We start from the raw sequence: 22045 nt of genomic DNA on the forward strand, positions 1-22045 counted from the left end.
TTATTTCCTGTTATCTGGGGATGATGACAATTTTAGGGGACCCTGAAAAAATTAGGTTAATTGTCAAGTCCTGGGAAAGATAATTGTATCAATTGCCCAGTTTCTTTGTAACTGGAATGTACAGGGCTTATCTCAAGTCCTAAGTAGAGTAGTCTGTGAGGCTGGACCATCTCAGCTGGCCACCTTGAAATTGTCCTGAGCAGTTTGCAATCCAAAGCCAATTTTGGGGTGGTGTTTGCCAGTTTAGTGGTATTACCACAATTTAGGTGTAATCTTCACTGTGGGACCCCATCTTCCTTTAAAGTGTCCTTTAAAGGTCACTGTTAGGCATGGTCATGGTTCACTGCAGAAAACTTAAGCATTTTAAATGTCATATGCAGCAGATCAAAGAGGTTAAAGGATCAACTTGTTTGTACATCTAGAGTACAAAAACTTAATTCCTAGTTATCTGATAGAGACTCAATCCTGAAATCATATATAGAAAGCTATATGAAGCCTTTTTCTAGAATTAATTAGTACTCTACATGATCATTAATATGATGACAAAAAGTTTAAAAATATATATTAATTTTATAAATTTTGAGATAATATTCATGCCTTAAGAAAAGCTTTGAAGAGTCAAAATAAAGTCAAAGAATTATGAGATTAGTGGCAATAGAAGAGTCCCTTAATTTTGGTTTCACTTCTGTCCCATATCAAGTGGCTCTTCTAACATGAGACAGAGATTTTGGATTTTCCTTTAACACGCAAACTTGGATTTAGAGGAGAGAATCAAGCTCCAACTCCAAAGTCAACTTTGATTTTTAATTGAAATGAGAAGACAAAAAGACCATTTTCATCATATGTCTGTAGAGAACATCAGAAACAAACATTTGGGAAGAATTATGAAATTTTACACTGTTGGGAATGTAACATACCAATAGGACAATTTCCTCTTTTTCTTGGGACATTGTCTCTGGATAATTCATCCTTTTCCTTCATACGTCTCATTTGTCCAGTGATCTTCAGAGTCCTTTTTGGATACATTCATTCTCCTGGAAAGACAAAAACAAAACCTCCACCAATTCTAACTTTGGGGACTTTCCCTTTTAACATTATATCTGATCAAGCAAAAAGTATTTGTTAGTCTTATAAATTAGCTTAGATTGAATGGTCACACTGTTTGATAAACTATTGCTCCTTCTAATCAAGAGGTTTCTTTTGTTCGAATCTAATCTTTATCAATTTTGATAGTATCCATAGTTTTCCTCTCCTGTGGAAATAAAAGCAAAACCTATTCCCCAACATAACACAAATCCTGGTTTCCATTCTAGGGGTCAACACATCTTTAAAGTATACAGTTGATTTAGTTCAGCAGTTTTTTCTATTTCTATTTACAATGTCTCTTTGTAGTTGTCATTCCTTTCTCGTTAGTATTTAGCAAATTTAAATTTAATAAAGCATTGTGCACTATGTCTCTGGAGGGGTCTTTTTTTTTACCCCTTCCTGTTTATTAAGCATATCTTTTATAGTTCAATTAGATCTTTCTATAACGGCTTGCTCTATAGGATTGTGTGGTATACCTCTAATATGCTTTATATTGTAATGTGCAAAAAACTCTTTCATTTTACTAGAGACATAAACTGGAGCATTGTCAGTTTTAATTTGTACAGGTATCCCCATGATGGCCATAACTTCTAATAAATGTATTGTCATGATATTTTGTTTGTGCTTTAACAAATAAAGTTTGCCTGAAGATCAGAGTGCAGAGTTAGTCACTAGTCAGTCATAGAGGCCAGGCTGTAGTGGCACACACTTTTAATCACAGCACTTGGGAGGCAGAAGCAGATGAATCTCTGTGAGTTCAAGGCCACCCTGGGATACCTGAGATTGAACCAGTCTTAAAGAGAAAGAGTTGAGTGGTGGTGGCTCACACCTTTAATCCTAGCACAAAGGATGTGGAGACAGGAAAGGATATGACTAACTGCGTGGAGAGAGGAATATCATTCAAGGTGGGAGGAGATTGGAGGTCAGCACATTCAGTCTGAGGACTTGTAGCAATAGGGTACTACATTCAGGCTGAGGATTTTAGAAGTAAGAACTAGTGGCTGACTGCTCTGCTTCTCTGATCTTTCAGCTTTCGCCCCCTAATATCTGAAACAGGGCTCTTATTATTAAGACCAATTAGAAATCACACTACAGTGTGTAATTACAGAATCAGCTTTTTCAGAACTCAAGGCAATTGCCCATTGAAATCCTGAATATGTATTTATGGTATGGTGTACATATTTTAATTTTCCAAATTCTGCAAATTGAAACACATCCATTTGCCAAATTTAATTTCTTTGAGTACCCTTTGGGTTACTTTCTGCAGTCAGTGGAGTTTGGTTATAAAAGAACAAGTAGGATATTTCCTTACAATTTTTTTTGACTTGATGCCAAGTGATGGAAAAATCTTTTTCAAACCCTTGCTATTAATATGGTGTTTTAAAAATAAAATTCTAAGGCTTCTAACACATTTCCTACCAATAGTTGATCAATCTTATCATTACCTTGTACTTGAGGGCTTGGTAGACCATATGGGGTCTGATGTGTGTTATAGATAAGGGATGATTTGTATTTCTGGTTATTTCTTGTAATTGGACAAATAACAAGGTCAGTTCTGAATCATCTGGTATAAATCCAGCAGTTTCAATATGCAAAACAACTCTTTCTGCATATTGAGAGTCAGTAACTATATTGATAGGTTCTGGAAAATCTAATAATACCATAAGAATAGCATATAATTCTGACTTTTGAACAGGATCATAAAGACTTTGAGACATTTTACTTAAATTTCCAGACTTATAACCTGCCTTTCCTGATTTGTTTGCATCAGTATAGTATGTAAGGGCTCCAGAAATAGGTGTTCCCCTTACAATGTGAGGAAGGATTCAATTAGTTCTCTTAATAAGCTGAATTCACTCGCTTTTGGGATATTTGTTACTAATCTCTCCCCCCCAAAAATGTTGCAAGCTCTTTGCCAATGTTTATTTTCTGTCCATTATAAGGAAAGTTCAGCGTTAGTAAAATTTCTACTGGATCTATTCCTGCTAATCGATGAAGTACTAATTTGCTTTCAGAATCAACTCAGAAAACTTTTCTACATAGGTCTTTAATTTTTTACTGTTTGTGTGGTAATAATATCCATTCTAAAATATTATCTTTTCTCTGCATTAGAATTCCTGTAGGGGAATTCATAGAAGGTAAAACAACAAGAATACAATCAAGCTCTGGATCCAACCGATCCACATGTGTATTCTGTAATTTCTTTTCTACCAAAGCCAATTCTTTCTCATCCTCAGCTGATAATTTTCTTGGACTTTTCAAGTACTTATCACCTTGTAATGTTTGAAGTTAATTACTTAGTTCTTGAGTTGTTAAACCAGTTGTGGGCCATATCTAGTTAGTGTCTTCCAGCAATTTTTAAAAATCATTCAGGGTTCGTAATTGATTTCTTCTGATTTGTACTTTCTGTGGTGGAATTTTCTTTTCTTTTCTTTTCTTTTTGTTTTTTTGAGACAGGGTTCATCTGTGTAGCTTTGGAGCCTGTTCAGGCACTAGTTCTGTAGGCAGGCTGGCCTTGAACTCACAGAGATCTGCCTGCCTCTACCTCCTGAGTGCTGGGATTGAAGGTGCGTGCCACCACTACTCGGCAATTGAATTTTTTTGTAAACCTATCTTATGCCCTAAGTAATTAACAGAATCTCCTCTTTGTATTTTTTCAGGAGCAAGCTGTAATCCCCAACAAGGCAAAATATTTTCTTTGCCTCTTCAAAAAGTTTGAATCAGCTAGTAAGATATCATCCACATAATAGTAAATTATATATTGAAGAAACTATCTATGAATTATTTTCAACGACTATTGTACAAAATATTAACAGAGGGTTGGGCTGTTTAACATTCCTTGTGAGAGAATTTTCCACTGTTATCTTTTAACAGGCTGAGAATTCACTTAAGTAGGCACTGTGAAGGCAAATTTTTCTCTATCCTTTTCTTGCAAAGGTATAGTTTAAAAAAAAAGCAATCTTTTAAATCAATCACTATAACAGGCCATCATTTAGGTAATAGAGAAGACAAGGGAATTCCAGGCTGAAAAGAGTCCATTGGTAGAACCACCTTACTGATAGCTCTTAGGTCTGTTATCATTCTCCATTTTCCATATTTATTTTTAATAACAAATACAGAAGAATTCCCAGGACTGGTTGATTCTTTAGTATGTTGAGTATTTAGCTGTTCCTGTATGAGTTGTTCTAAGTTCTGTAATTTTTCTGATGTCAAATGCCATTGTTCCATCCTGAGTGGTTTGTCAGTTAGTCATTTCAAAGGTAGGGTTGTTGGCATCTTTGAAAAATCAGCAGCTATTGTGCCCTGTTTATGTATAACCTGGATGATCAGCAACTGTTCTTTATAATACCTTTTAATATTTTCCCCAGAAACATATGCCAGTCTATGATTTGTTTCTGAGATTGGAGGAATGTCTGGGCATTCCACTGCTGTAGCAAATCACATAACTATAAATTCAGTGCTATGTTAGCTACATATGGGTTTAATTTTCCTCTCTGTGCTTCTGGCCCTATACATTTTTGTGCTTTGTTTTACCTTAAATAAAGTTCCAATCCCTAAAAGCTGAATATTAACCTCCTGAATAGGGCAATTTGAAGGCCAAGATTCTAGAGAGCCTATTGTTACATCTGCCTGAGTCTCCCAGACCCTCAATTACAATGCCATTTATCTGTATTTTTAACTTTGGTCTTTGATCATTTATAGAAGTTTTCCAAATTTTTTGCTTTATAGTCTCTCCTGAAATTTTTGTTTTATCTTCTAAAGTTGTTTTATCACCTAGAGCAGTATGCTACCTAGTGTAGCAGAAACCCAAGGAGGGAGTCATCCAGGGGAAGCCTGGAACCCACAATCCACGGGGAGAGGAAGCCAGCTGTCTGGAAAAAAAAAATGGACACAGGTGATCGTGCAGAAGAAGCTCCTGTGGCAGGTGCTTCCTGATGGCAGAGACAGTCAGTCATGAGTGGGTAAATCCGGCAGTGTTTAGAGTCCAAGTTCCTCTTGAGTTTAGGGCCAGTGGAGTTTGGGTGGCAGCTGGAGACTGTTGTAGAGAGTCTGCAACAGGAAAATTCAAATTCGCGTAGAGGGCTTGGAGAAAGGAAAAGCCAGGCGGCTCCAGCAGGTGCAACTCTGATGGTTGCCTGCGGTTGCAAAGTCAGGGACAAGTGGCTATCTTGTGATTTTGTGCCCCATATTGGGCACCAGTGAAGCCTTAAGTAATTATTCTTTATCAATAAGAACTTGGTAGTCAAATATCGGGGTAAGAGCCCGAAAGATGAGAGAAAGAGGGAAACAACCACCAGTTGCCTCCTACCTCTTCTGTTCTTTCCTCCAAAACGACGGAGTTCCTCTCTCAGTGCCTTGCTTTACTACTTCCTGTCTCCTCTCTGTCTATAGTCCTCCAAACCTCTATGGTTAGTTTTGGTCAGCTAGTAGCCCTCTGACTCCAAGCAAGCTTTATTTGTCAGAACACAATCAAAATTTCACCCAACATGCCTGCTTGTCTGTATATGCAGATACTCTTGGAGGTCAGAAGAGGGCATCAGATTCCCTACAGCTGGAATTACAGGTAGTTATAAACTACCACGTAGATGCTAGGAACCTAACCTGGGTCCTCTACAAGAACTGCCAGTGTTCTTAATCATTGAGCCATCTCTTAAGCCCCAGGTCTAGCATCTTTAAAAGCAACAAGAATGTTACATGCCTAACAGAGAAAACAAGAATTAAACAACTCCATTTAGACATGAGTTGTAGTGCCTTAAACCCGTGTTAAAAAATCAACAGTAGGCTGGGTGGTGACGGCACATGCCTTTAATCCCAGCACTTGGGAGGCAGAGACAGGTGGATCTCAGTGAGCTCAAGGCCAGCCTGGTCTAAAAAGCGAGTTTCAGGACAGCCAGGACTGTTATAAAGAGAAACCATGTCTCAAAAAAAAAAAAAATCGACAGCATATGTTAAGATGTGTATAGCTAATTGATAAAAATGTTGTGAGCAGAGGTCCACAGAAACCTAATTCTGTTTCCATAGTAACAGTAACCTTATAAAACATGACTACTATAAAAATTGAGAATCAACCTTATACTGTATGGATTCTGAGGGAGTAAGGTGCAGAACAAGGAACATCAAAATAAAAGAGAAGAGGAGGACCAACAAGATGGCTCACAGGGTGAAGACAATGGCTGCCAAGCCTGATGATTGACTCCAGTAAGTTGCTCTTTGTCATCCATATGCTTGTGAACATGTGACATGTATATACCAAATCAATGGCTAAATGTAAAAACATTTAAAAAATTAAAAAATAAATGGAGAGACATAAAACTAACAAATGTAAATGATCACAGATATATAAAACCTTGTTATTTTTTCTAGCCTTCTCTTATGCCAGAGTATACAAGATTATTAGAGACAGCAATCGGTTGAAGTATCTCAGCCATCCTTGAAGATGATATTTGTTTTCTTTTTAGATTTTAATTTAATTAAATTGTTACTACATTTTATTTATTTGTGTGGGGGGGGGAGGGAGTAATGCCACAGGTGTATGCGGAGGACAGAGACACTGGTGGGAATCAATTCTATCCTTCCACCATGTAAGTATTCATATTTTGTTTGTAAAAAAAAAAATGAGTCTGAGCAGGATGGTGGTGGCACACACCTTTAATCCCAGCACTTGGGAGGCAGAGGTAGGTGGATCTCTGTGAGTTTGAGGCCAGCCTGGTCTACAGAGATATTTCCAGGACAGCCAGTGTTGTACAGAGAAACCTGTCTCAAAAAAATAAATAAATAAATAAATAAAAATAAACAAAGAAACAAAAAGCCCAAAACACAAAACATGAGTTTTGAATACTGGAGCAGATCTTCGGGTTGTCACAGCCTGAGGACTGGTTCCTCAAAGGTCTTTGGCAGCTCTCCTCCACCCCTTTGGCAGCTCTCCTCTGCCCCAGTCAGCCACCATCATCTTCCAGGACATCACTGTGGAAGAGAGCCAGGAAGGCAGGTTTGTGTACCTTGTGCTGTGGGGCTGCATTCTCCTTTTTCTTGCAGCTCACGCTCAACAGTCAGCATTATTGTTGTATATTGATCTTGTCTGGTCTCATGCTTCATCTGCTTTGTGGCAACAGTCACGTTTATTAATAGAAGACACTGTGTTGGCATTTGAAATGGCCCGGCAATGAGCTCCTAAGAGCCACAGCAAGTTGGGCTTGAGTAGTGAGTAGAGGGGAGGCCATACACTCTGGGGAGGCTGGAAAGACAGAGCAGGAGTAGGAATCCAAATTTTGATACGAGTAAGATCCTCAATACTCAGACCATTTAGAACCAACTTCCCAGCCATGCTCTCAAATTGTTTTTATATTTACAATGTTCAGTTGGACTCTTTTCCTTATTTTATTTTCACTATGCATTTCATTTCTCATCTTCTAGTGCTTCTTTTCTTCCTTCTCTCTTTCTTCCTTCTCTCTTTCTTTCTTTCTTTTCTTGGGGGGTTATTTCTTTCTTTAAGCCACCCCCAGCTCATTCTGTAGCTGATGCTGGGCTTAAACTCAAAATTATTCCTGCCTCCACTTGCCAGGTGCTGGGAGTAGGGGTGCAGTTGCTACCACAGCTAGGTGCTTACTCATTTCCAGTGTTCATTTTGCCCATACTTTTTGGAACACCTCAGCATCCTTGGTTCCCCAAGGCTTCTATGAATTCTAGAAGCATTCGTTACCTTCAGTCAGATACTTCCGGAAACAGGGTGTGTTTGTCTTTACAGTCGTTGCCATGTGGACAGACCTCTGCAAGCTTGAGGCCAGCCTGATCAACCCAACGAGTTCCAGGAAAGCCAGGATTACACAGACTAATGGTTGCTAGTCTATTTAATTCATCAGATTCTCATAACAATCTTATGAGATAAATTCTAGCATGTTCTGTATAGCATGGAATGGAAGTGCAGGAAAGTCAAGTGATTTGGCTAAGAGTACCAAACTTGGAAGGAGCAGAACAGAGGGTTTCAAATTCAGCAACCTACCTGCTAAGACCTCTGTTCCTGGCGGCCATCTTCACCTTCATACTGACAGCATGTGCTGTACCCCATACTGCCACATTGTGTCTCGAGCCCATGGTCCGTGGTCTGCATTGCCAACGCTTCCACTGTCAGGCTCTCACAGGAACTGCTGTGGGCCTGGTGATGCATCACCTAGATCTCCCTTCAAGTGTGAGCTTGTAGCCCCAGTTGCTGGGAGTATGATTGTTGTACTTGGAGACAGGGTTGGCTACTGACAGTCTCTTAATCTGAAGTCATGCCCTTCTGAAAACAAACCACATGCTGGACTTGAACTCACAGAGATCTGCCTGCCTCTGCCTCTGCCTCCCAAGTGCTGGTATTAAAGGTGTGCGTCTTGACGCCTGACTGATATTTTTTATTTTGTTTTTCAAGAAGACAGGGTTTCTCTGCGTAGCCCTGGCTTTCCTGGAATTCACTTTGTAGACCAGGCTGGCCTTGAACTCAAGATCATCCTGCCACTACATGTGCCACCACCACCTGCGCATAATTTTTTAATTATTAAGATGATTGGGGGAAGTGACTCGGTAAAGTGCTTGCCACAAAAGTACGAGACTAAGTTCAACTCCCACAACTGTATAACAATAAGCTAGGTACAGTGACACATACAAATAACCCCAGCATCAGGGGCCGGAGGCAGAAATAACCAGACTCCTGGGCTTTGATGGCCTTGAGTTCCAGGTTCATCAAGATGCTCTGTCTTAAAAAACAAAGTGGTCAGGCAGTGGTGGCACATGCCTTAAATCCCAGCACTCAGAAGGCAGAGATAGGCAGATCTCTACAATTTTGAGGCCAGTTTTGCTCTACAGAGCAAGTTCCAGAAAAGCTAGGGTTATACAGAGAAACAATGTCTTAAAAAACCTAGATAAATAAACAAATAAATAAAGTGGGAAGAAAACAGCTCATATCAACCTTTGGTCCACACATACACAGAATGGCAATTTTTAGGGCGTCTTGAGGAATTGAACCTATGCAGGTTTAGCACACACTCTACCACTGGGCTTTATATCATGGTACATTTCATTCAATATGGGTTTTATTATAAAGCAAAATCTCTCAAAAACTTCCAGAGTACCTAAGAACAGTTCTCAAGCCTGGTTCTATATACAGGATTCTCTGAAAATCATTGTGGATCTGAGATCCTACACAGTGCAAGCCTGGGGATGAAAGAAGTCAGTGTTTCCCCAAAATATGTGACCAGAGGGAGATTAAACCTAGAAAATTTAGGGTTGTTGAGACAGGGTTTCTCTATTTAGCAGAATTTGCTCTGTCGACCAGGCTGGCCTCGAACTCACAGCTCTACTTGCCCCTGCCTCCCAAGTTCTGAGATTAAAAGGTATGTGTCACCCCAGGCTAAGAAGACTCTAAGTGTAACAGTGCCTGTTGCCCGAGATGCTCTTAGGTGGCTGTGGAGACCGGTACTGCTGTGGCTGGCAAAGGCAATCAGAAGGCATGGAGGTGGGGTAGGGATGGAGAAAGCGCTAGACTTCACCAACTGGAGCTGGTCATGCTCTGCTGCCTGGGGAAACGGGAAGGAAAAAGCATTTGTTGTGGCTCTGAGAGGGTAATTACAAAAGCAGGTGCTAAGCAGGAAGAACCAGAAAAACACTTCTTGAACACCCCCCACCCCTGTCAGCAGCTGGAGAAAAATGCTTGGGCAGGCTCAAAGAGTTTTAGAAGTGCAGATGACAGCAGGCGTAAGAGGCAAGTGTCAATCTGAAGACTGGCCACCTGAAACAGAAGTTCAGGGGACACTATGATAAGGGATCCAAGTCTCTCTTGGGTTCCCAGTGCTGCTCTGGCTTTGGCTTTGACTCAGGCACTGAAAGACGAGCCAAATAAACAAGCCAAGAGGAAAGCTAAGCCTTGTAGGGGCTCAATTTCAGAGAAACCCAGCCAATTCCCAACCTGAAACTACTTTTTCTCAAAGCATTACCACGACTACACACTGTAGCTAGAGTTGCCCCATTTGATGTACAGCTTCCTGTGTCCCTTATAAATTCAGCTAACCCATCCCTATGTTCAGAGGCCCTCAAAACCGTCTCACAACTTTAATACCTCGGAGTAGGTTGACCTGGATGCTGCTGAAGGAGTCTATTTGAACTGCTCCCACTCTTGTCTTCTCTTAAACTTTTGATTCAGCATCCTTTTCTGGTTGTAGGGGAAAAATGTATACATAAAATGTATATTATAAGCCGAGTGGTGGTGAGGCACACCTTTAATCTCAGCACTCAGGGAGGCAGAGGCAGGTGGATCTCTTGGAGTTTAAGACCAGATTGGTCTACAGAGTCTACAGAGTGAGTTCCAAGATAGCCAGAGATACACAGAGAAACCCTGTCTCAAAAAACAAACAAACAAACAAAAATATTATAATTATATATATAGTTTACCATTTTACTCATTTTAGAACATATATTTAGTGCCATTAAGTATATTCAACAATGTCACATAATCATTACCAATATCCTTTCTCATGACTCAAAATAAAAGCTTGATGCCCATTAAACCGTTATACATCACCCTTAGGTAACCCATAATTCCCTTTCTGTCTCTCTGAATTTGCCTTTACTACCTCAGATAAGAAGAATTTGTCCTTTGTGCCGGGCTTGTTTTACTTAACATGGTTTCAAAATTCTTTCGTGCTGCAGCATGCATCAGAGTTTATCCCTGTGTAAGGTTAAACAATATTCCATTGTGTGCATGTACCATATGTCACATTTTGCTTATTCATTCATGTATTGATAGGCACTTGTATTGTTCCCAGCATTTGGCTGTCATGAATAATGTTCCTGTAAACATTAGTGTCCAGATAATCTGTTTGAGTCTTTTTTCATTTCTCTGGAGTCCACACAGAGTAGTGAAGTTGTGAGATCAGATGATAATTGTTTACCATTTTGTGCCACTGCGGACTGTTCTCTATAACTGTATCATTTTACATCCCCACTACCAACGCACACAGGCTCCAGTTTGTTTATTTGCTTTGGTAATTGTTATCCCAATAGCTTTGAAGTACTATCTGGTGTTTAAACTTTTAATTCGTTTTTTATGTGTATAAATGTTTTGCCCAAGTGGAGATATGTACACCACATATGTTGCCTGGTGCTGTGGAAATCAGAAGAGGGCTTCAGCTCCCCTGGAACTAGAGTTATAGATAGCTGTGAGCTATCGTGTGGGTGCTTGGAATAGAACCCGGCTCCTCTGCAAGAACAGCAAGTGCTCCTGACTGCTCTGCCATCTCTCCAGCCCTTTTTAAATTTTTTTAAAAGGTGTTTTAATTTTTATTTTTATGTGCATCAGTGTTTACTGGCATGTATGTATATGTACTGAAGTTAGAAAAGGCCGTAAGGGGCCCTGGTACTCGCAGTTATAGATGGTTGCTGGGAATTGAATACGGATCTTCTGCAAGAACAACAAATCTCTTAACCAATAATCTATCTCTCCAGTACTGCAATATGTTTTTTTTTAAATATGTGTATGTTCATGTGCGTGTGCGTGTGTGTGTACAAGTATGTGTAAAAGCCAGGGGACAACCTAAGGTGTCATCATGAATGACATCTACCTTTTTTTTTTTTTTTGACAGAGTTTCTCTGTGTAACTTTGGTGCCTGTCAAAGAACTCCCTCTGTAAACCAGGCTGGCATTGAACTCACAAATATCCGCTTGCCTCTGCCTCTCTAGTGCTGGGATTAAAGGGTTGTGTCACAACTACCCAGCAACATCTATCATTTTTGAGACACAGTTTCTCACTGCCCTGGAGCTCACCTATTTGGATAGACTGGTTGGTCCACAAGCCCAGGATCCTCCTCCCCACCTCCCCAGTGCTGGGATTACAAACTCACTGGCCTGGCATTTTTTTTTCATGGGTTCTAAATGTCTAACTCATCTTTGCACTTGACTTAAAGGCAAATACTTTACCAAGCAATGATGTGGATTCCACTTTGTATGCTGTGAATGTGTTTTATTGCCATTGGTTAATAAAGAAGCTGCTTTCAGCCAATGGCTTAGGGTAAAGCCAGGCGGAAAATCTGAACAGAGGTATAGAGAGAGAGTAGACAGAATCAAAGAGATGCCATGTAGTTGCTGAAGGAGAAAGATGCCAGCTGCCAGCCAAAACCTTATTGTGGCCTTATTGGTAGGCCACAACCTTGTGGTAATACACAGATTAATAGAAATGGGTTAATTTAAGATGTAAAGGTTAGCCAGGAATATGCCTAAGTTATTGGCCAAGCAGTGTTGTAATTAATATAGTTTCTGCGTGATTATTTGGATCTGAGCAGTCAGGAAACCAAAGAGTAGTCTCAGCCTACAAAGTGAGACATTTATCAACCTTCTCATTATGTTTTTGTTTGTTTGTTTATTTTTGGTTTTGGATTTTTCAAGACAGGGTTGTTCTATGTGGACTTGGAGCCTGTCCTAGAACTTGCTCTGTAGATCAGTCTGACCTTGCACTCACAGAGTTCTTCTCCTCTTCCCCCTTTCTCCTTTTTTCCCCTCCCCTTTTCTGGGTTTTTGAGACAGGGTCTTGCTATATAGCTCATTCTGGCCTTAAACTCACTTTGTCATCCAGGCAAGCATCAAACTTACAGCAATTGGTGTGTGACACCATACTGGTCTTTAAATTCTTTTTTTCTTCTGCTACCTCCTCCTCCTATTCCTTCTCTCCTTCTTTATTGTCATCTTCTTTCTGTGGGGCTAGGGATTGAACTCTGGGCCTTGTGCAGGTTAGGTAAGTCTCTATCACTGAAGACACCCCCAACTGCTCAATCTTACTTCATTTATCTTCTATAATGACTTTCAGCAGACATGGCTCCCTTTAATTAATCAGTTCACTCCTAGTCCAGCTACAGTGGCAGTAACCAACTTTTTTGGGGCATAATTTTTGTATTCTACTCCCAGAACGTGGAGCCTGAGGTAAGGGACACCTCAAAGATCATGCCTCACTTGTTCATACATGGCCTAGCAATACGATGGGTTGACAGACACATGTGGGTAAATCTTGACCCATGCATGCAGAATTAAGCTCTTTCTCACCTCAAAGCGCCAGCTCTAAGTCTATCCTGCCTGACTCTTTGGGGCTAGCTCTAAACCCATTCTGCATGAGTCCTTGGGAGATCCTGAAACTGTTTTTCTTACAATGCCTAGTGTGGGATGCACTAGTAGTTCCACAAGGACCACTCTCTGCCCTTCAAGACTTTGACTCAGACCCTGCTTTCAGGCTTTCTCTGTGTAGTCTTGGATGTCCTGGAACTCTCTCTGTAGAATAGGCTGGCCTTGAACTCAGAGGTCCACTAGGCTGGCCTTGAACTCAGAGGTCCACTTGCCTCTGTCTCTGAGTACTGGGGTTTTTGAACCCAGGGTTTCACATGCTAGGTACCGCCCCTATCAATGGGGTACAGACCCAGTCCTCATCATAGCATTTCCTTTTTTCTTTCTTTCCTCCATTTTTTTTTTCTTGAGACAAGGTTTCTCTGTTGCTCTGGAGCCTGTCTTGGCCTCGAACTCATAACGATCCACTTGCCTCTACCTCCCTAGTGCTGGGATTAAAGGCATGTGCCACCACTGCCCGGTGAGACAGGGTCTTTTTATGTAATCCTTGCTGTCTCGTTATGTAGACAAGGCTGGCCTCAAACTCAGGGATCTGCCTGTTTCTGCCTCCTGAGTGCTGGGATGAAAGGTGTGCACTGCCACGCCCAGTTATTTTATGTGGATTTAGTTTCTTTTCTTTTCCTTTTTTTTCCTTATTGTACAGAGGATAGAACCTAAACCCTCATACATACAAGTACTCGGCCACTGAACTACACCCCAGTTCCTGGTTTAACTTTTTTGACTTTTTGTTTTTCAAGTTTCTCTGTGTAGCCTTGTCTGTCCTGGAGCTTGCTTTGTAGACTAGGCTGGCCTCGAACTCACAGTTATCCACTTGCCTCTGCCTTCCCCTCCCCCAAGTGCTGGGATTAAAGTCATGAATCACCACCGTATGAATTCTAAGGACATGACTCTATTATTGAACTGCATCCTCAGCCCCAGGCTTGCCTATCTGGAAGCATGCTGTACTGGGAAGACAACAAGGTGTTCTATTTGTTCTCTTTGTCGAATACATTGTGTAGATCCTGGGAGATCAACTCATTAACTTCCTGCCTCCGTTTCCTAAGTGCTAGAATTAAGTGCATTTTTTCATTGTCTCCCAAAGATATAGTTGGTTCTTCCTCTACTGAACAAATAAAACCAAAGTGAAAGAATCCCTGTTCTGCAGTATAGTGTTCTGTCCTAATTACCATTTTTGTAGAACTTTCTACATCATTACGCTATGTTTGCATAATTTCTACTCCCCCTCAACTCTTCCTGTGTCCTTCCAACTACCCCCTCTCCAAATCGTGACTTCATAAAGATATGTATATACTAAGTTCAATTAAGGTTACCCTTAATTTGATGTGTTTAGGTCTGACCACACTTAGGATTGAAATCACAACCCTAAAAAAAAAAGACAAAACACAACTGATTCTCCCTCCCTTAGCAACTGTTGACTTCCTCTAGCCCTTTATCTTAGGTTGGAGCTTGTGACACTCATTGCTGTCTGAAGGCTGGGTTTTTTTGTTTTCTTTTTTTTGTAAGCTACTGATAAAGCATGCAGTAACTATCCCCCAAGAGGACAAAAGGAATCATATCCTATGAAAATGCAAAAACCCAGGACACAGCACAGTTAAGAAAATTCATGTTGGGACATAACATTCTTCGGGTATCTAAATCTGGATTAAATGTATTCTGTGTAGCTTCAAAGGACTGAAGAGTGCAAGTCACGCAGCGATGGATTTCAACCTAATGTTAGGAAAATCTGGCTAATGATTAAAGTTGCTCTAAGTTGCAATCAAATATCGTGTGAGCCTGTGATCTCCTTTCTACAAAAACAATGTTTGGGGTTCACGAGACAGCTCAGTGAGTAAAGGTATTTGTCACTAAACCTGACGACCTGTGTTTGATTCCCCCAGACCCATGCAGTGGAGCTGTGGTCCTCTGACCTCCCATCCCACACTGCACCTGTGCTTACAGGAGTGCAGGACCACACACACAATAAATAAATGTAATGATAGAAAAATAAATATCTAGGTAGACGCATAGGTCAGCAACACAAAGGGCAGCTTCCAGGTTGGATAGCAAGATGAAGGAAGAATGAGTCTGTCATTCCCAGAGGGGATATTACGAGGAAGAGAAAAAAAAAAAAAAGACGGAAGACACCTGCCACCTGCCCTGTCGCGTATGCAGTTTGGGGACTTTGGAAGTGTTTTCTTGAACTGACTTCTTAGAAACTAAATGGATATGTCAAAGGTTGCACACAAAGACTCCACGTTGTGAGCTTGCACAGCAAGGGCTGCTCCTGCTTAGCTTTTCCACCCGCAGTGGCAGATGGCACTTCTCCTCAGCGTTACCAACACTGACTACAACAAGTGAAAAACAGGTCCCGTTGTCATTGTAACTCACAGTTCTCTTATTAGTCCTGATCAGTGCTCTGTCACAGACGTCAGTACAGTGGGCTTCGGCCGAGTGCAAACAAAGTTGTGTGCCAAAATATTTTAAAGTGCGTGTCATCTGGTTTTATTTTTTATCCTTTTCTGACATAACTTTAAAATAAAAATAATAAAAAAAAATCTTTCTGGCCAGGCAGTGGTGGCACATGCATTTAATCCCAACACTTGGAAGGCAAAGGCAAGGCAGGTCTCTGAGTTTTGAAGCCAGCCTGGTCTACAGGGCTAGTTCCAGGACAACCAGAGCTGTTACACATAGAAACCCTGTCTTGGTAAACATAAACAAGAATCCTTTTGTGTATGGATATTTTGTCTGCAAGCATTTCTGTGTACTACGTGACTGCCTGACGGCCATGAAAGCCAGAAGAGGGTGTCAGATCCCCTGGAACTGGAGTAACAGATGGTTGTGAGCTGCCACGTGGATGCTGGGAATTGAACCTAGGTCCTCTGGAAGAGCAGCCATTGCTCCTAACCTTTCAGACATTTCTCCATCCCCTTGACATAAATTTTAATGCCTTTGTGCCAAGTTGATCCATCACTTGCATTAGGATTCCTACTTTTAGTGTTGGTATAGGCTTCACAGACTTCAGCTGATTCTGCTCCCAGTTTAGCCAGTATCAGATTTTCAAGCCATATGTAAAAACCAGCCTTTGTCATGGAAATCTTTTCCAGATTAATTCACTTCTGCTTCTTGCAAGACTCCCAGGGCTGCAGGCAGCAATTCAAAACATGCTTTCTCCCCAAAGGCTAATTACAAGACAGTATTTCTGCTGTTTGCCAATGACTTGGTTTGTAATCAGGTTGTTCTAGCTGAGGTTTTCTGATAATTAAAAAAAAATTGTTGAATAACAGTGAGGTAAATAACAGCACTTCTCATGAAAGATCTTTCAAATGCTTTCTCTAAATCAGACATGATAGGCCACAATTGTAATGCTAGGGCTTAGAAGGCGGAGGCAGGAGGATTGTTGTATGTTTGAGGTCAGCCTGGACTACACAGTAAGGTCAAAGTCAGCCTAGGGCAGACAAGATGTTGCTTCAAAAAACGCAAGTATTTCATGCAACAAATTTATACTGCGGAATATTCTTTTTTAATCTGAAAATTCAAATTGAACTGGGCAGTCAATATTTCATCTGACATGTGACGGATGGCTACCATACAGGTAAGAAAGGTATGGGGTGTCTTATGTCTTGCAAAGCTTTCCAAAGTTACAAACGCCTACAAAATCTAAATCAATGAGGAAAAGTGATTATGCTTTCATTTTGGCAAGGAAAATCATCTGTCTTCTGAAAGAAGATGATTAGCTGTCCAACCCAGGACTACTAGACCAATGCAATTCATGTCAAGGCTTATTTCCTGGATGCCTTATCCATAAGCACACATGAATATTCTGCTGTGCTTGCTGGTGCAGACCTGTGCCCACTTTAGTCAGTGTCTGCACTGAACAAGGCATTGGGGTTTGAAGACGTCCCCAGCTGTGGGGGAAATAAGAAAGTCTTGAGAGCCCCCACGGCAGGAATTCAAAACCTGGTGGAGAAGTTGGACTTCTCACTTTGTTATAGTTCACGTTGCTTTGCTTAATTAATTAATTAGTTGGTACTGAGGATTGGACGTAGGGCTTGATAGACGCTAATACATGCTCTACTACTGAGTTTCATGCCTTTGAAAAAGGAGCAAAATAAAAAGGTTTCAGCAATATAACATATTCTAAGGGATATATGCATGTTTGTGTGTGTATACACACACTTATATTGCTGTGAAATAATGTAATATATTACATTTTTATATACAATATATCCATATACACACATCTGTGAAACAATGCAAGTGGTTAGCCATAGAGGGACTCTCTAGTGGGGAGGGTGCAGGGATTATATTGCTGGGATTTTCATTTTACCAAGGTGTGAGAAAGTCATCTTCTCAGTTTTTCTTCCAAGGACTTGACAGACTACAAAGACTTTACACCCTTGTGGAGTTAAGTCAAGTGATTGTGCTTGTGGAACGCAAGAAAAGTTTCCCTGCTATCTGCAAAGAGAACTGATTTTTCTTCCACCAACTACCCAAACTGGACTCCCTTCTGAGGGTCATCTAGCCCTTGCTTTGCCCTCACTACTGCATAACAATGCGTCCATTCCATCCTTTATTACTTTATCCCATCCGTTTATTCCACCCACAGCCTTTATTCCATCCATTTCACTTTACTACTTCCTAGAAATCAACAAACCAAAATTTTCCCTTGATTTTGAGCTTTGACTGTGACTAATAGCAGCTGAATAGCAGTTTGTACTGAAGAATTCTTGAAGCTGTAACACTGGCTGTCAGTGAGTTCTTCTCCGGCAGTGATTTAGCAGAGGAGTCAAGAGGTTTTACCTATCCCTGGTGGCAGCCAGCATCCAAACAGTCCAGGACATAAAGGTGTATGCCTGGCCTCATTTGAGGCAACTTTGCACCACCTTGCAGAAGCTCAGCACATGCTTCTATTGCAACAGTGCAGCAAGGGAAAGAATCCCTCTGCCTGTTCTGCCCCCCTTATTCCCTGGGTGGTAGCATTTCTGAATTCCCCATTGAAAAATGCAGGGTCTGATGGGTATGGTGGTGTTCACCTTTAATCCCAGAATTTGGGAGGGAGGTAGAGGCAGGTAGAGCTCTGAGCTCAGTGTCAGCCTGATCTATAGAGTCAGTTCCAGGATAGCCAGAACTACATAATAGAGAGATCCTATCTCAAAAACAAACACAAACAAACAAATAACCCCCCAAAACAAAACCACTTAGAACAAAAAAAAAAAAAAAACAACAAAAAACCTAGGAACCAATAAGCCTTGCGTGTGCATCAGTCTATAGTTCTCTTTCTGGGGAAGCTTACTCAAGACACACATTGTTGAAATATCTCTTAAGTAACTTTTCAGATTGTCAGGACAAATTTCAAGGTTTCTTGAGGCTGTCTTTTTTTTTTTTCCCCTACTTAGGAGAAACGGGGGCTTGTTTGCCCCGTTTCCAGACAGATGTGCAAACTTTACAGAGGCAGGAGATGGAGTGGTTTCTGGAGTGAGAAAGGAAATTTCCTGTGTTGGCTGCAGTAAGTGGGATGACAAGACTGGCAGGTGCCTGTAATTAATCCTCCCTTTCCGCTGTGAAATGCAGACCCAGGGAGATCTGCAGATCTTCAGATGCCTTTGAGCTGACCCAACCCTGGCAGACAGAGCAGTCTCTATTATAGTGGAGGGGTCCTATGAACCAGTTTCTCCCTCTGCAGGAACAGCCACTTCCTCCTTCCTCCTTTCTCTAAGCTTCTCATTTATCCTCCTAACTAGACACTCCTGCAAGACTGAAAGCTGCCCTTAGGAATCTTGGGAGTGGACTTGACACCTCTGATTCACAATAGCTTAACCCTGTGGAATTTGACTAATATTTCTCAGCTGTCATTCATTCATCTCGCCTCGTTGCTTTGTCTGTTAATTCAGCTTTGTTGCAAAATGGGAAGGAGGAAAATTCTCACTCCTGTTGGGATGGAAGTGCCTGTATTAGGCACTGTCCTGTGCTTCACGTTAACTTATTAAATTTCACGTTAACCAAAGGTATGTGACACCTGCTCCTTTTCTCTCTGAACATGTGGAACACCAGGGTTCAATCAAAGAGTTATGTAATTTATTTGTTTATTTAATTTGTGTGTGTGTGTTCTTGCTGTACTGGGGATCTGACACAAGGCCTTATGCACGGCAGTGTGCACTCTGCCACTGCTCTACATTCCCAGTCCATCATTTAGTTCTTTGAGATGTGTAACCTCCTCTTCTATAGATGTCAAACTCAGCTTAGCCTGCGTGGGGTTGTGAAGCAGTGTCTTTGGTTAATTCTAATGTTGCCGATGTTAGTATTGGTAGAGTTTTGTTTTAGTAATGATCAAATTGATTTTATTCCTAAATCTTTTACAGTCTTAGCTACTTTAATGCTATGTTTGGGTCAGAAGGAGTTTCTGAAATTGGCAAGGTCTATAAATAGCTATGAGTAGCAGCCTTTTTGTCTTATTGATTAATTGAGTCACAAATTAATTGAGGGTCTTTAGTGCCTGCAATGTGCAGAAAGCATGACTGGAGGAGGCTAAGGCCCAACAGTTAGGGTACAAACTCTAAGGGTAGATTAGTTGAACCTGAACTCAATCCCCTGTCTCAGACAAAACCTTAGTTTTAATTTTTTTTCATTTTATGTGTACGGGTGTTTTGCTTGTAAGTATGTTGGTCTACCACTTGCACACTTGGTGCTCATAGATGTCAGAAAAGTATATCGGGTCCCCTGGAGCTGGAGTTACAGACAGTTGTGAGCCACCATGTGGGTGCCAGGAACCAAACTGGGTCTACTAGAAGAGCAATAAGTACTCTTAACCGTGGAACTGTCTTTCTGTATTAATCTTTTTATTCCTTAGACTTTTGCTCCTAAAGTGAAGAATTAAAAGCTTACTTCCTGAGAGGTTGTTGTGAGGTTTAAATAGGCTTCTTTTTGTAAAATGCTTGACATAAAAGTAACTGCTTGATCAATGGTAGACGCTATTTTACAGAAGAATGTAAGATGTGTGCCTAAATAAAAACAGCACACTTCAGAAGATGATCTATGACACGGAGGTAAACATGTATAATGAAATTTGTGGGGAGCAAAGATTGTTTCTAGGTAAAGAGGTCAGAGAGGTTTCTCGAATGAAGCAATGTTCAAGTTGACATTTGTACTATCCCCATTAGACCTGGAAAGTCCAAGCTGTTGTGAAGCGGTTAACAGGAGCTGTCGTTTAAAATAAGGCCAAACAGAGTTGCACATGACAGAAAGAAAACAAAGCCTACTCATAGGCAAGTCAAAGGGACATGGGAGAAGAGGGGGAGGGGACATAAAAACAGAGCCTCTCCATGGCACCTTTTCACCCACAATCCAAGAAGCTACCCTATGTCCGGAGTGACATGCAAGGCCAGGTAGATACAATGTGTTCGACTTATTTCAGCCACTGTCTAAGCTAAAGCTGCCACTGGCTGTCACTGCTGGTAAGTTACCAATGGCAGGAGATTGTGTAAACATAACATATGCTTGGATGGGAAGTAGAAAGAAGCATACATCAAGAAATTGAACAGGAATAGGAAGCAAAACAAAATATGGCGAGAAAGAAGAAAATATTTACATTCTTTGTTACCTAGTTGCCAATGTGTCAAATGTCAGACCACTTAGCACATTCTCTGTGTGCTGAGCTCACAGATCCTCTGGTCACTGCTGTTTTGTGTGAATGGAAGAGAACTTGGTAATTGAAGTGCCAGAGAAAAGAAAAGTACTACCAGGAAGTACAGTCATGGGAAACAGAAAATTATCAGGGTAAGCATTATAAAGAGAAACAAGCAAATAAATGTAGGAGATAGCCACACTACAGTATAAACTTTAAGTCTAACCTGCATACAGTGATTATACTCAAAATTATATCTGTGTTCACAGTAAAGCTATGTAGGAAAAATCGTCATGTGGATAAGTGTGGCTTTACAGCCAATGGTTATTAAGTTATTTACAATGACTTTAGGTATTCCTGCTTGAAACAACATGTTGACAGGTTGTAGATATAGTTAAGAAAGTTGTGCCCATTGCCGTGTGACCAAAGTTTCAGATCTTAGTAAATAGGAACAAGCAATAAAGATAGGTAAAATTCTTTCATAACCACCCATACAGAAGTATCCTAATTTCTTTTTTAGAGACAAAAATAAGCGTTGCGATTTCCTGGCCTTCTAGTCCACCACTGTATAATTAGTTTCTGTGTGCTATAAGCAAACTTCTCTCTGGTAAAGCAGCACCTGAGAAAAGCATAGTCAGTAGCCTCAAGAAGTAAAACAAAATGCACTTCACAGCCATTTCCTCATTTGCTGACATTAGATTTATGTCTGGAGATAAGCCATTGATTACATTTACTAAAATAGACTTACCCTTACTATAGCGAACTAATGATTTTCTTAAACAGTAGAGCACTAATATTTCAGTATTCTTGCTGTCATTACTGCATTTATATTTTAAAGTGTTCGCAATCTGCCGTCTTTATGAAATCGAAGAACCATTGGTTTCAAACAAACGCTAAAGATTAAAGTGTAGCGTTTGGTAAGAAAAAATAAAGAAGAAAGTGCTAACTTTTTTTTTAACGTTTCTGATAAGTTAGTATTAATCGTATAGCAAGGCTTCTCTAAGCGGAGTTTATCCAGATACTGTGAGTTAACGAATTTTTTAGCTGCTTCAAAACTACTGCTCCTCTCCCTGGGGTTTGGACTGAGAATGCGGGCTTCAGAGCTCGCTCCAGTCCCGGGCTGAGACTGCAGCGTCTCCACGCTCTGGTGCGGTTGCGTACGTTTAAGCGCTTCCCGCTCTCACCGGTTGGGTTAAGACTTGTAACTGCCATCTGGCTCAT

This window comes from Myodes glareolus, chromosome 3, assembly GCF_982192425.1.
Source record: "Myodes glareolus chromosome 3, mMyoGla1.1, whole genome shotgun sequence".
Classification (NCBI taxonomy): Eukaryota; Metazoa; Chordata; class Mammalia; order Rodentia; family Cricetidae; genus Myodes; species Myodes glareolus.